This window comes from Alosa sapidissima, chromosome 24 (assembly GCF_018492685.1).
Source record: "Alosa sapidissima isolate fAloSap1 chromosome 24, fAloSap1.pri, whole genome shotgun sequence".
Classification (NCBI taxonomy): Eukaryota; Metazoa; Chordata; class Actinopteri; order Clupeiformes; family Clupeidae; genus Alosa; species Alosa sapidissima.
Window position 1 is genome coordinate 46,753 of NC_055980.1, and position 7,623 is coordinate 54,375.

Below are 7,623 nucleotides of genomic sequence, written 5' to 3' on the forward strand. Positions count from 1 at the left end.
GACAATAATTGACAGATTTTGACATTTTTCAAAAATCTGTCTTTTTTCCTGACCCCGAACCTTATATGAAAACTAAGAAAATCTGAAAAGTACAAAAAATCAGACCAATTTTTTCTTTTTCACTTTTTTTACCATAGTTCATGCATTTCACATGTCTAGATGTGAAAAAAAAATATTTTGACAATAATTGACAGATTTTGAAATTTTTCAAAAATCTGTCTTTTTTCCTGACCCCGAACCTTATATGAAAACTAAGAAAATCTGAAAAGTAAAAAAAATCAGACCAATTTTTTCTTTTTCACTTTTTTTACCATAGTTCATGCATTTCACATGTCTAGACATGAAATAAAAAATAATTTGGACAATGTCTGACAGATTTTCAAATTTGTCAAAAAAAACTTTCTCTCATCCTGAACGCGAAAACTAAAAAAATCTGAAAAGTAAGAAAAAAATCAGACCAATTTTTTTTTCATTTTTGTTTCCATAGTTAACGCATTTCACATGTCTAGATGTGAAAAAAAATAATTTTTACAATAATTGACAGATTTTGACATTTTTCAAAAATCTGTCTTTTTTCCTGACCCCGAAACTTATATGAAAACTAAGAAAATCTGAAAAGTACAAAAAATCAGACCAATTTTTTCTTTTTCACTTTTTTTACCATAGTTCATGCATTTCACATGTCTAGATGTGAAAAAAAAATATTTTGACAATAATTGACAGATTTTGAAATTTTTCAAAAATCTGTCTTTTTTCCTGACCCCGAACCTTATATGAAAACTAAGAAAATCTGAAAAGTACAAAAAATCAGACCAATTTTTTCTTTTTCACTTTTTTTACCATAGTTCATGAATTTCACATGTCTAGACATGAAATAAAAAATAATTTGGACAATGTCTGACAGATTTTCAAATTTGTCAAAAAAAACTTTCTCTCATCCTGAACGCGAAAACTAAAAAAATCTGAAAAGTAAGAAAAAAATCAGACCAATTTTTTTTTTCATTTTTGTTTCCATAGTTAACGCATTTCACATGTCTAGATGTGAAAAAAAATAATTTGGACAATAATTGACAGATTTTGACATTTTTCAAAAATCTGTCTTTTTTCCTGATCCCGAAACTTATATGAAAACTAAGAAAATCTGAAAAGTACAAAAAATCAGACCAATTTTTTCTTTTTCACTTTTTTTACCATAGTTCATGCATTTCACATGTCTAGACATGAAATAAAAAATAATTTGGACAATGTCTGACAGATTTTCAAATTTGTCAAAAAAAACTTTCTCTCATCCTGAACGCGAAAACTAAAAAAATCTGAAAAGTAAGAAAAAAATCAGACCAATTTTTTTTTTCATTTTTGTTTCCATAGTTAACGCATTTCACATGTCTAGATGTGAAAAAAAATAATTTGGACAATAATTGACAGATTTTGACATTTTTCAAAAATCTGTCTTTTTTCCTGACCCCGAACCTTATATGAAAACTAAGAAAATCTGAAAAGTACAAAAAATCAGACCAATTTTTTCTTTTTCACTTTTTTTACCATAGTTCATGCATTTCACATGTCTAGATGTGAAAAAAAAATATTTTGACAATAATTGACAGATTTTGAAATTTTTCAAAAATCTGTCTTTTTTCCTGACCCCGAACCTTATATGAAAACTAAGAAAATCTGAAAAGTACAAAAAATCAGACCAATTTTTTCTTTTTCACTTTTTTTACCATAGTTCATGCATTTCACATGTCTAGACATGAAATAAAAAATAATTTGGACAATGTCTGACAGATTTTCAAATTTGTCAAAAAAAACTTTCTCTCATCCTGAACGCGAAAACTAAAAAAATCTGAAAAGTGAGAAAAAAATCAGACCAATTTTTTTTTCATTTTTGTTGCCATAGTTAACGCATTTCACATGTCTAGATGTGAAAAAAAATCATTTTGACAATAATTGACAGATATTGAAATTTTTCAAAAATCTGTCTTTTTTCCTGACCCCGGACCTTATATGAAAACTAAGAAAATCTGAAAAGTACGAAAAAATCATACCAAATTTTTTTTCACTTTTTTTTCCCATAGCTCATGCATTTCACATGTCTAGACACGAAATAAAAAATAATTTGGACAATGTCTGACAGATTTTGAACTTTGTAAAAAAAAACTTTCTCTCATCCAGACCGCGAAAACTAAAAAAATCTGAAAAGTAAGAAAAAAATCAGACCAATTTTTTTTTTTCATTTTTGTTGCCATAGTTAACGCATTTCACATGTCTAGATGTGAAAAAAAATAATTTGGACAATAATTGACAGATTTTGAAATTTTTCAAAAATCTGTCTTTTTTCCTGACCCCGAAACTTATATGAAAACTAAGAAAATCTGAAAAGTACAAAAAATCAGACCAATTTTTTCTTTTTCACTTTTTTTACCATAGTTCATGCATTTCACATGTCTAGACATGAAATAAAAAATAATTTGGACAATGTCTGACAGATTTTCAAATTTGTCAAAAAAAACTTTCTCTCATCCTGAACGCGAAAACTAAAAAAATCTGAAAAGTAAGAAAAAAATCAGACCAATTTTTTTTTCATTTTTGTTTCCATAGTTAACGCATTCCACATGTCTAGATGTGAAAAAAAATAATTTTGACAATAATTGACAGATTTTGACATTTTTCAAAAATCTGTCTTTTTTCCTGACCCCGAAACTTATATGAAAACTAAGAAAATCTGAAAAGTACAAAAAATCAGACCAATTTTTTCTTTTTCACTTTTTTTACCATAGTTCATGCATTTCACATGTCTAGACATGAAATAAAAAATAATTTGGACAATGTCTGACAGATTTTCAAATTTGTCAAAAAAAACTTTCTCTCATCCTGAACGCGAAAACTAAAAAAATCTGAAAAGTAAGAAAAAAATCAGACCAATTTTTTTTTTCATTTTTGTTTCCATAGTTAACGCATTTCACATGTCTAGATGTGAAAAAAAATAATTTTGACAATAATTGACAGATATTGAAATTTTTCAAAAATCTGTCTTTTTTCCTGACCCCGGACCTTATATGAAAACTAAGAAAATCTGAAAAGTACGAAAAAATCATACCAAATTTTTTTTCACTTTTTTTTCCCATAGCTCATGCATTTCACATGTCTAGACACGAAATAAAAAATAATTTGGACAATGTCTGACAGATTTTGAACTTTGTAAAAAAAAACTTTCTCTCATCCAGACCGCGAAAACTAAAAAAATCTGAAAAGTAAGAAAAAAATCAGACCAATTTTTTTTTTTCATTTTTGTTGCCATAGTTAACGCATTTCACATGTCTAGATGTGAAAAAAAATAATTTGGACAATAATTGACAGATTTTGAAATTTTTCAAAAATCTGTCTTTTTTCCTGACCCCGAACCTTATATGAAAACTAAGAAAATCTGAAAAGTACAAAAAATCAGACCAATTTTTTCTTTTTCACTTTTTTTACCATAGTTCATGAATTTCACATGTCTAGACATGAAATAAAAAATAATTTGGACAATGTCTGACAGATTTTCAAATTTGTCAAAAAAAACTTTCTCTCATCCTGAACGCGAAAACTAAAAAAATCTGAAAAGTAAGAAAAAAATCAGACCAATTTTTTTTTTCATTTTTGTTGCCATAGTTAACGCATTTCACATGTCTAGATGTGAAAAAAAATAATTTTGACAATAATTGACAGATATTGACATTTTTCAAAAATCTGTCTTTTTTCCTGACCCCGAACCTTATATGAAAACTAAGAAAATCTGAAAAGTACGAAAAAATCATACCAAATTTTTTTTCACTTTTTTTCCCATAGCTCATGCATTTCACATGTCTAGACATGAAATAAAAAATAATTTGGACAATGTCTGACATAATTTGGACAATGTCTGACAGATTTTCAAATTTGTCAAAAAAAACTTTCTCTCATCCTGAACGCGAAAACTAAAAAAATCTGAAAAGTAAGAAAAAAATCAGACCAATTTTTTTTTTCATTTTTGTTTCCATAGTTAACGCATTTCACATGTCTAGATGTGAAAAAAAATAATTTTGACAATAATTGACAGATTTTGACATTTTTCAAAAATCTGTCTTTTTTCCTGACCCCGAAACTTATATGAAAACTAAGAAAATCTGAAAAGTACAAAAAATCAGACCAATTTTTTCTTTTTCACTTTTTTTACCATAGTTCATGCATTTCACATGTCTAGACATGAAATAAAAAATAATTTGGACAATGTCTGACAGATTTTCAAATTTGTCAAAAAAAACTTTCTCTCATCCTGAACGCGAAAACTAAAAAAATCTGAAAAGTAAGAAAAAAATCAGACCAATTTTTTTTTTCATTTTTGTTGCCATAGTTAACGCATTTCACATGTCTAGATGTGAAAAAAAATAATTTTGACAATAATTGACAGATATTGAAATTTTTCAAAAATCTGTCTTTTTTCCTGACCCCGAACCTTATATGAAAACTAAGAAAATCTGAAAAGTACGAAAGAATCATACCAAATTTTTTTTCACTTTTTTTCCCATAGCTCATGCATTTCACATGTCTAGACATGAAATAAAAAATAATTTGGACAATGTCTGACAGATTTTCAAATTTGTCAAAAAAAACTTTCTCTCATCCTGAACGCGAAAACTAAAAAAATCTGAAAAGTAAGAAAAAAATCAGACCAATTTTTTTTTTCATTTTTGTTTCCATAGTTAACGCATTTCACATGTCTAGATGTGAAAAAAAATAATTTTGACAATAATTGACAGATTTTGACATTTTTCAAAAATCTGTCTTTTTTCCTGACCCCGAACCTTATATGAAAACTAAGAAAATCTGAAAAGTACAAAAAATCAGACCAATTTTTTCTTTTTCACTTTTTTTACCATAGTTCATGCATTTCACATGTCTAGATGTGAAAAAAAAATATTTTGACAATAATTGACAGATTTTGAAATTTTTCAAAAATCTGTCTTTTTTCCTGACCCCGAACCTTATATGAAAACTAAGAAAATCTGAAAAGTAAAAAAAATCAGACCAATTTTTTCTTTTTCACTTTTTTTACCATAGTTCATGCATTTCACATGTCTAGACATGAAATAAAAAATAATTTGGACAATGTCTGACAGATTTTCAAATTTGTCAAAAAAAACTTTCTCTCATCCTGAACGCGAAAACTAAAAAAATCTGAAAAGTAAGAAAAAAATCAGACCAATTTTTTTTTTCATTTTTGTTTCCATAGTTAACGCATTTCACATCTCTAGATGTGAAAAAAAATAATTTTGACAATAATTGACAGATTTTGACATTTTTCAAAAATCTGTCTTTTTTCCTGACCCCGAAACTTATATGAAAACTAAGAAAATCTGAAAAGTACAAAAAATCAGACCAATTTTTTCTTTTTCACTTTTTTTACCATAGTTCATGCATTTCACATGTCTAGACATGAAATAAAAAATAATTTGGACAATGTCTGACAGATTTTCAAATTTGTCAAAAAAAACTTTCTCTCATCCTGAACGCGAAAACTAAAAAAATCTGAAAAGTAAGAAAAAAATCAGACCAATTTTTTTTTCATTTTTGTTTCCATAGTTAACGCATTTCACATGTCTAGATGTGAAAAAAAATAATTTTTACAATAATTGACAGATTTTGACATTTTTCAAAAATCTGTCTTTTTTCCTGACCCCGAAACTTATATGAAAACTAAGAAAATCTGAAAAGTACAAAAAATCAGACCAATTTTTTCTTTTTCACTTTTTTTACCATAGTTCATGCATTTCACATGTCTAGACATGAAATAAAAAATAATTTGGACAATGTCTGACAGATTTTCAAATTTGTCAAAAAAAACTTTCTCTCATCCTGAACGCGAAAACTAAAAAAATCTGAAAAGTAAGAAAAAAATCAGACCAATTTTTTTTTTCATTTTTGTTTCCATAGTTAACGCATTTCACATGTCTAGATGTGAAAAAAAATAATTTGGACAATAATTGACAGATTTTGACATTTTTCAAAAATCTGTCTTTTTTCCTGACCCCGAACCTTATATGAAAACTAAGAAAATCTGAAAAGTACAAAAAATCAGACCAATTTTTTCTTTTTCACTTTTTTTACCATAGTTCATGCATTTCACATGTCTAGATGTGAAAAAAAAATATTTTGACAATAATTGACAGATTTTGAAATTTTTCAAAAATCTGTCTTTTTTCCTGACCCCGAACCTTATATGAAAACTAAGAAAATCTGAAAAGTACAAAAAATCAGACCAATTTTTTCTTTTTCACTTTTTTTACCATAGTTCATGAATTTCACATGTCTAGACATGAAATAAAAAATAATTTGGACAATGTCTGACAGATTTTCAAATTTGTCAAAAAAAACTTTCTCTCATCCTGAACGCGAAAACTAAAAAAATCTGAAAAGTAAGAAAAAAATCAGACCAATTTTTTTTTCATTTTTGTTTCCATAGTTAACGCATTTCACATGTCTAGATGTGAAAAAAAATAATTTGGACAATAATTGACAGATTTTGACATTTTTCAAAAATCTGTCTTTTTTCCTGATCCCGAAACTTATATGAAAACTAAGAAAATCTGAAAAGTACGAAAAAATCATACCAAATTTTTTTTCACTTTTTTTCCCATAGCTCATGCATTTCACATGTCTAGACATGAAATAAAAAATAATTTGGACAATGTCTGACAGATTTTCAAATTTGTCAAAAAAAACTTTCTCTCATCCTGAACGCGAAAACTAAAAAAATCTGAAAAGTAAGAAAAAAATCAGACCAATTTTTTTTTTCATTTTTGTTTCCATAGTTAACGCATTTCACATGTCTAGATGTGAAAAAAAATAATTTGGACAATAATTGACAGATTTTGACATTTTTCAAAAATCTGTCTTTTTTCCTGACCCCGAACCTTATATGAAAACTAAGAAAATCTGAAAAGTACAAAAAATCAGACTAATTTTTTCTTTTTCACTTTTTTTACCATAGTTCATGCATTTCACATGTCTAGATGTGAAAAAAAAATATTTTGACAATAATTGACAGATTTTGAAATTTTTCAAAAATCTGTCTTTTTTCCTGACCCCGAACCTTATATGAAAACTAAGAAAATCTGAAAAGTACAAAAAATCAGACCAATTTTTTCTTTTTCACTTTTTTTACCATAGTTCATGAATTTCACATGTCTAGACATGAAATAAAAAATAATTTGGACAATGTCTGACAGATTTTCAAATTTGTCAAAAAAAACTTTCTCTCATCCTGAACGCGAAAACTAAAAAAATCTGAAAAGTAAGAAAAAAATCAGACCAATTTTTTTTTTCATTTTTGTTTCCATAGTTAACGCATTTCACATGTCTAGATGTGAAAAAAAATAATTTGGACAATAATTGACAGATTTTGACATTTTTCAAAAATCTGTCTTTTTTCCTGATCCCGAAACTTATATGAAAACTAAGAAAATCTGAAAAGTACGAAAAAATCATACCAAATTTTTTTTCACTTTTTTTCCCATAGCTCATGCATTTCACATGTCTAGACATGAAATAAAAAATAATTTGGACAATGTCTGACATAATTTGGACAATGTCTGACAGATTTTC